We start from the raw sequence: 8,429 nt of genomic DNA, 5'->3' as shown, positions 1-8,429 counted from the left end.
TATTTAGTTGTTTCCTTGGTAACACTAGCTTATGTATCTTCCCAAAGGTCTCCCAGCCAGCCTCTCCCTCTCAGCCAGCATCCCCGACAATGTCACCCCCTCCCTACCTCCTTTAGCGTTTTGAGATGCTGTTTAGCTTGATGGTGGAGAGACCCCATTCCAGATATCCTGAACCAGGCCGCCATTTAAAGTTCTATGGCCATCGAGCAAGTTATAGACCTTCTCTGGGTCTCTGCTATGTCACAGAGGTCTTCCCTGACCTTAATTTATATTGCTCTCTTTCCTGATTGATCATATATAGTTATGATATAGAAGATAGATAACATGGGAGATAATAAGAGCTCCCTCCTCGTGGATTTCCTGGGAGGATTCAAGGAGTTCTCCTGTCCTCAGAAGAGAGCCTGATGCCTTGAGTTAATCTTAGCTCCGGTTTTCGGGGGTCATTCTGGTGAGTGGCCAAGAGTGCTAAACTCTCCTTATCTGTACCCAAGGTAGAGTGGACAGACTTTATCAGAATCATCTGGGGACTTTGCAGAAATGAAGATTTCTGCTCCCTTCCCCAGACTTCCCAGATTATGATCTGAGGGGCCTGGTGAGGCTCCGGGTTTGCATTTTTGCAATTTCTTCTGGTGACTCTCTGCAGAGTGAGCTATAGAAGGAACACTTTGGAATGGGGTGAGTCCAGGTTTGAATCCACACCAAGCACTCGGCTGGGGGCAGCGGGGCTGGAGAAAAGCTCTTTCCTGGGACCCTAAGGAGCCTCACATATTAAAGTAGGATGAAGGGTGCAGACACCAGGTGCCTGGCCCAGTGAGCACAGAGTCCCCCACCCCGCTCTCCTTGGCATCCTGGAAGTGCTCCTCTGCCCTCCAGGTGGGACTTCTGCCTCCTCTGCCTCCTCCCAAAGCCTGACACCTCCTCACACTGGGTCCCATCCATCAAACGTGGCGCTACTCCTTCTCTTCCATCCTGTAGTCCTGGTTACTAGTACCCAGAGGCCCCATGGGAAGAGCCAAGATGGGGAAGAGATCTGGGGTAGTAGGGGAAACAGAATAACAGAGACATTTTACACAGGTAACTTCCTGCTCTAAGTACCTCTTAAGAAAAGTGTGCTTTCTTCATGGTTGAACACTAATTACCGTTTGGAAGCTATTTGAAGAGTGTATACCATCAAGGTCAAGTGCTCGCTATAAGACAAATTACGTGAATGAATTAATTAATGGAGCTATGGATGATGGACTGATGAGTGAATGGTGGAAGTTCTTCACCAAGGAAAGAAAGCAGCCCTACTAAGAGAAGGGCAGCAGGCTGCTCTGGACTCAAACCTCATCTGGACCACCAGATGGGAGAAGTTCTTTTCTTCCTGCCCTCTCTGGCCCCTTGCCTCCTTAACCATCTGCCAGGCTTAAAGGCTTTTAAAAGGTGAGACCCCAAAACTGTCTTTGGCAAACTCTCTTATTGCTATGCCTTTTTGAAGGGTTTATTTTTCTTTTGTTTCCTGGAAGAATGATCTATTTGAAAAATTCCATTCTAGTCTTAGGCTACTCCAAGCAAAGGAAGCTTGCTCCATTTTAGTAAGGCAATAGTATTCACTTTGTATTAACTCACTTTTGTAGAGTGCTTTATAGATTACAAAACACCTGCATCCTCTAGCTCCCTGTGCACAAGTGTGAGACCCTCTGCTCCCTCAGTGCCTGGAACCAATGCTCAAATGGAGCAGGACCTCCAGTCATGACCCTGCATGGACCACGTCTGAATTGAGCCTACAAAAGTGACATTTGTCTCTTGCTTATGTCCCACGTGGGCGAGGGGTGGGTGCCCATTGGAGGGATGGGCTGGCTGCAAAATAAAAGCTGCGGAAGTAGAATATCAGAAAATAAGACAAAAAGCAGGGGTGTGACCGGTGGAGCCACCCAGAAGGGTCTGGCTCTAACAAAGAAGCCTGCACTTGCTTTATTAATAGCAGGACAGATCAAAGGGGACCAGGAGGTATAAGGTTTCAGTGTGGGAGGAGTCTGTGCTTACTTCTCCGTGTGGTAGGGTATTGCAGTAAACAGGTTATTTGGCCCCGGGGTTGTGTTTGAACTTGAGCTACAACAGGGTGTCAGCTTGAGTGGGGCATTCTCCCACTAGGGGGTTCTGCCTGGGAGTTCCCAAAACAGGGCTCATTTCGTGCAGGGCTCATTGATGTCTTCCCACACTTGTCCTTCTTTGCTAGTTGGAAACTGAGGGATGACATGGCCCATTCATGAATCCAGCCACCAGAACCCAGATGTGGAAGTCATGCCTTTGATGATCTGCCCGGGGAAAAGGGCATGGGGGAAGGACTGGCACTGGGAACATAGAATGAGGATTTGCAAGAGAGTGAATGAGGTGGTATCGGTCAGAGGGATTTGCTTTGAAGCAGGCTGTGCAACCTGGCTAAGGCATGTGATCACTAAGCTTCTCATTACCAATCTGTAAAATGGGAGTCAGGGAGGCTACAGCTATTTAGCAGGACTGTTTAAATTAGATGGATCACATGTATAAAGGACTTACCCCACTGGAAGGAACCAGCTGATGTTAGTGGTCTCCTTGTCCCTGTCCCCCAACACTGACCTCATGCCTCACCCTCTTTCATCCCTGCCCTCTCCAACCTCACATGGGCTTTGTGGCCTGATGGGCACATTCTTCACACCATATTGCCGTGAGTCAAAGGACATATAACAGTTGCTAGATTTTGTAAGAAAAAGACCTCTGGAGTTCTCAGTTGCTGTCTTCCTGGCACACTCTGGCTGGTTTCCTGCAGAATGAGTGACAAAGCTGATTGCTACTTCACAGAGACTAGGCGGTAAAGGGAAATGGCATGCAGAATTTGTCAAAGAGCCAGCTTTTCAAATGTCAGTGACTTAGCACCAGGGGGCTGCAGGCTAGGGGGCCCATTGGGATTCTGCTTCTGGGAACTTCTGCGCCATCATCTTGCTGATTAAATGCTGCATTTCAGCCCACTCCAGGTCTATTGATACTTCAGTGTGACACTCCTAATCCAAGAGGTTTTAATTGGCTCAGATGGTGGCTCCAAGCATGGCACCCTTTGGGGCTATTTATATTAATGCTGGCCTTTAATCAAGAATGGCATGAAAAGAGTATAGCTTTGGGGACAGACAGGCCAGGGTCATTCTCTGCGTGACCTTGGGCAATACTGGGCCTCTCTGAGTCTCAGTTTCCCAGCCTGCAAAGGGGATTATGCTTGTGACTTTCTGAAGTCAATGCAAAGATAAATGAGGTCAGATGTGGAACATGGGCTGGCTCAAGAAGGCAGACATTTTTGACACTGAGCCACTGCATTCTTGCTAACAATTTTTATTATGCCAAAGAAGATGTAGGAGCTCTGAAATGGCAGGTAGCGCTGAGGGCTCTGTGAGCAATGTGGCACTAGTGACATCTGTTGTCAAATTTCAGAGATTCACAACTTCCTCCAGGTCATTACAAACCCAGCCCCTGTTCCTTCGGGCTGTGGTCTAAATTGAGAAAATAAAATATGAACATGATGTTTAGAAAATCACTTTGTATTTAGGCACTTAGATTAGAATGTGGGTTCAATTCTCTGCCTGTAAATGTTGGTGCTTCTATCAGTTATAACAAATAAACACACTGAGGCAAAAGCTGATCAACCGTTTCATGCCTTTTAAGAAACAAAGAGATGAACGGCTTCCCTAAGTCACTGTGGCACCACATTTAATTTGATGATGTTGTTTAGAAACTCTATGTACTGTTTTCCAGGCTAAAACATATCACTCATTTACAAGAAGAAAATCGAAAGACAAACTACCAATTCCCAGTAAAGAGAGCAACTATAGTGAGGGTTGATCGTAGGTATGGACTCCAATCCAGAGCGGGTGGGAGAGGCGGGGGCTCTTGTCTGTGAGAAGATAATAGGGAGCTGGGCACAGTACGCATGCCTGTAATCCCAGCTACTCAGGTGGCGAGGCAGAAGGATTGCATGTTTGAGGCCAGCCTCAGCAAAATTGGTGAGACTGTGTCTTAAAAGAAAATAGAAAGGGCTGGTGGTGTAGCTCAGTGGTGGAGTGCTGGGTTCAATTTCCAGTACTGAAAAGAAGGGGGGAAAGAAAGCAGAGAATAAAGAGAAAAAGCCTGTTATTCTCACGTGGGGATCAAGGAGCTAGAATCCCTGGAAGTGAGGCCTCTGCTTCCCAGGTTACCTGGCTTCAGCAGGTCACCTGCCTTGCCTAGAGCCCTCTCCTGTTCCTGAAGCAGGCAACAGTCATTCCTTTTCAACTCGCTCCTGGTGAACCTGGCCAGATCTGGTATTTCATACCTCAGATTTCACCTAGTTTCACAAAACCCAGTGAGGTCTGTGACCTACCCAAGGTCATAGAACTAAACAGAAGCAGATCCAGGATACAAACTGTAGTCTGTATGCTTATGATAAATAGCCTGGCTCAAAGGACCACCGTGAAGCTTTGAGTAAAAACAGAAAAACAATCATTTGTTAACAAACATTTGCTGTGTCATGTGAGCTGGGCACTGTTTTACACACCCAAATTATGATGGTAAGGGGCAACTGTTACAAAGAAAGCACATCATGGGTTTACAGTCATGGGGTGAGGGGAAGCACCTTTAAACTGAGTTCTGGGAAGATGTTATAGTTTGGATCTGAGGCACCCCCTGAAGGCTCCTCTGTCAATGCAGGATGTGTGGAGGTGACAGGACTGGATTGTGAGAGCTGTAACCTCATCAGTCCATCTTAGTTTGAATGGACTGTAGGCAGGGGCGCATAGCTAGAAGGGGTGTGTCATTGGGGCCCTGGAAGGGTGCATCATCCCTGCAGTCCCTTACGCTGTGTCCTGGGCACCCTGAACTGAGCAGCACACATCTGTGGTGCCCTTCTGCCATGATGTTCTACCTTATCTTGGGTCCAGAGCAATGGACTTGGCCAACCATGGGCTACACCTCTGCAACTGAAGGCCAAAATAAACTTCCCCTCCTCTAAGTTGTTCTTGTCAGATATTTTGGTCACAATGATGCAAAATGGACTAACACAGACGACCTCTCTGAAAAGTAACTTCAGAGCACAACCTGAAGGGTGGAGCCATGCTGGGCTGTCCAGGGAGGGCAAGGTACAGGGGACCAGCAAGAGCAATAACCCTACAAAGGAACTAAGCTTGCCAAGTTGAGGACCAAGAGGGTCAGCGTGGTTGCAACTTTGTAAGAAAGTGCTGGAAGATGAAGCAGAGGTGCGGAGAGCAGGCTGGGTTGTGAGGCTTCAGCGTGAGGAGACTAGGCTGTTAAATGATAAGGGAAGTGAAGTAAGAGTTAATCATTTCATTCATGTAAAAAATGAATTTAATTGATTTATGGTTGAACAGATACTATGACTGTTGGAGTGTCAGAGGATTCAACATTCAGAAGCACCAAAATGTAGTCTCCTGCCATCCTCCACCCCTCCTGGCCAGCTGGACACCACTGGCTTTTCTCACTTCATGCCTTGGAGATTATTTGAGAACTGGAAATGTTCTTACTACCATTTTTTCTGCATACCTGCACAGCATTCCAGGGCGTGTGTTCACTGTATTTAACTAGTTCCCTGTTTCTAATCATTTAGGCTATTTCACTCGAGGATTTTAAGGCAACATTATATTTCCTAAGGCTCCTTCTAGCTACTGCCAGGAGGAGGCACTGTAAGAAAGTGTACTAGAGGCAGCAGTCCGACCCCGCCCAGCCATTGTCCAGGAGAGAGAAGACATGGCTGGCATGAGGCAGGGTGGTCGTGGTGGGCATGAGAGAAGTGAGTGGAAGTGGGGCGTTTAGAGATAGAACCAAGGAATACTAGCACCACATAGATTGAAGATGGAGAGATGGGGAGCCTCCCTTACTTTCTCAACAGCACTTTATATCTAACTTCTACAAACACAGCAGATAATAAAGACAGGAGAACGGGCAGTAAAAGAAGGATCCTCTGCATGAGACTCCTTTTTTACATGGCAAAAAGTGTATTTTATGCAACAGAGGTAACATAATGCTTACTTGGAATTTTCCACCCACTACGTTTGAATGGAATCAATCCTCGGGAATCTCCTCCTACCACACCAGCTGCTCTTTCTGTCTCCCTTGCAGGGCTTCCTCTACCTGATGTCTGAACACTGGCCTTCTTCAGGGATCATCCCTAGGCCCCTGTTACTTCCTGCCTGCATCATTTCCCTGGGGGCATCACACTCCGTGCTGTGATTTTGAATGCATCAGTGCTCTGAGTCATGGACTCCTACATTCGGGATTCTTCCCTGAGGTCTCCTGGAGACTTATGCACTTGACTGCTTGCTCAGAACCATCCCCTGGATACTCAACAGTACCTCACACTTAGGCTCCAAACAGAACTCTTGACCCTCCCTTGATCTCCCATCTTCTCTTAGAAAGCCCTGATGGTTCTGTCCAGACAGATCAGCCTAGGTCTGTCTGCTTCCCTTCGTCCCCACCATCTGCACCTCTCACCTCTGTCACCTCTCGCTGGATGATGCTCTCCCAGGCGTAATTGCTCTGACTCCATTCTTGTCTTCTTGGAATTTTCCTCCACATGTCAGTCAAATGGGTCTTTTTAAAGGTGAGTCAGTTCAGGCTGCTTTCCTTTTGAAGACCTCAATGACTCCCCACTGCAGCTCAGACAATTGTAAAATTTTTCCTGTGGCTCCTGACCACCTCCTAATCTTATTGACACTTCCCTCCCAGGCTCTTTGTCTCCAGTCCCTAATCACCTGGGACCTGGTTGCTTACACTGACTGTCCCTCTACCTGGAGTATTTTTATCCTGGGTCCCCACGTGACTGGCTCCTTCCTCACAGTCAGGTAGTGCTAGCTTAAAAATCCTATCCTCGACTTGATCCAAAGATGTCCCCTGTCCCCCCTACACTCTCTGCCATGTCACTGGAATGTGCTGCCAATGTTAGGTGGGAGTGAGGCCACTTAATAGTTTGCCACCTCTGAAGGAATCCTGTGTGAAATTCTCAGGTACCTGACATCTCTTTCCCATCTGCTCCCTTGACGTTTTAGGGCTGCTGATGGATTAGTGCTTTGGGCAGCTGTGCAGATAACCCATCCTTTGATCAGCCACTGCCTGGCACACGGTACAATAAATGTCATGATAAATGTCACGCAGGATTATTGTGCTTCCTGCACCATCCCTAGCTTAGAGGGTTTCAATAAAGACTGCTCGATTAACTTTTTCTAATTCAATGCTATTTGATCATTTGCCTACTTTAAAAGTGCTGTGGGTTTCATTTTGATAAATGAAATAATTTTCCAAAATGTACACAATCGCTTTGGCGATGTTCGATCTTCATTTATCCATTCAGTAAAGTGCTTACCATTGAGCTTGCGCTTCTTTCTGGAAACTGCCTCAAGTCAAGTCTGAAAAACAGTATTTTGATGTATTGTGAGGGGATCATTATTAAACTCTTATTAAATTCAAGGTTTCATAAACATAGCCTCCTCAACAAGTCTCAGCTACATGGAATCCCACTAAATGACTTTAAATACCTTCCTTCCAAAGACTGCTGGGTATCACACTGTTGAATCATCACCCTGGGTAGAGTTTCCTCCAAAGACACCACTTCATTCCAGAACAGCCACTTCAACTGCTGCATCAATGGCTGAGAGGGTCCAGGGGTTTCAGAAAGCCAGTGGGAAGCCATCGGAGAGATCACCACAGTCCTCTTTCAGACAAGAACACAAAGAGCTCGTCCTGTCGGGGCCTCTCTGGACAGTCATGTTCCCCACATCAGACACAGTAGAGGTTTTACACACATAATGGGGTTCCTTTGAAAACACTTCTGGTAACAAATCACCCTCCACTCCATTTGAGAGCACGCGGTCTGTATGTTTATACACTAGCATTCTCTCAAGTAGGGCATGTGGGGCTTATGAGATGATCCACTGGGGTTGAAGAATTGTGTTTATGGTTGTGTTTATTTTAAAATAAGACAGACATTAAGTTTTACTAGTATTTGCCATGTGGCATGATGTGTGTCATGGTCAGTAAGCTTGGGAATGCCAGAGCAGTGGACTGTGGCTCTCTGACTCCTTTATTGGCCTTCTGCAAATCACCATGCACTGCAGTTTCCTTGCTATAGAAAATCATCAACAGAGCTCATTTAGACTTTCAAATGGTAAAATTTTTACAATACCTTAAAAATTGGCTGTATGTTCTTTCAGATTTTTCCTTAAGCTCTACTAACAAATGGTTATTTTTAAAAGCAGAAATAGGTTCATATCTACATATGCTTCTTTTTTCCCCTTAACCATATGGTTTGGGCATCTTTTCATGTCAGTATATATAGCTCTACCTTGTTTTTTCAAAACTTATTCCTTTCATATTTGCACAGAACAGTCTTTATTCTCATTACCAGGTTAAGTCATTCCTAAAAATATTCAGATGGT

At 46.2% G+C, this 8,429-nt stretch overlaps 1 long non-coding RNA gene across 2 annotated transcripts; it reads right to left on the bottom strand.

Annotated features, from left to right (window-relative positions):
* Positions 1–3,271: 3,271 nt before the first annotated feature.
* LOC306654140 lies at positions 3,272–7,807 on the bottom strand. Of its 2 annotated transcripts, none has more exons than XR_013761882.1 (3): positions 7,530–7,807; positions 7,358–7,400; positions 3,272–3,500 (listed from the first exon to the last, which is right to left on the bottom strand). It is a non-coding gene; the product is annotated as an uncharacterized lncRNA (long non-coding RNA). The 2 variants fall into 2 exon arrangements; XR_013761883.1 differs by lacking the exon at positions 3,272–3,500 and adding an exon at positions 5,173–5,285.
* Positions 7,808–8,429: the final 622 nt, after the last annotated feature.

Source organism: Sciurus vulgaris (assembly GCF_902686455.1).
Source record: "Sciurus vulgaris genome assembly, chromosome: 2".
Classification (NCBI taxonomy): domain Eukaryota; kingdom Metazoa; phylum Chordata; class Mammalia; order Rodentia; family Sciuridae; genus Sciurus; species Sciurus vulgaris.
This window is presented reverse-complemented; position numbering and strand designations above follow the sequence as displayed.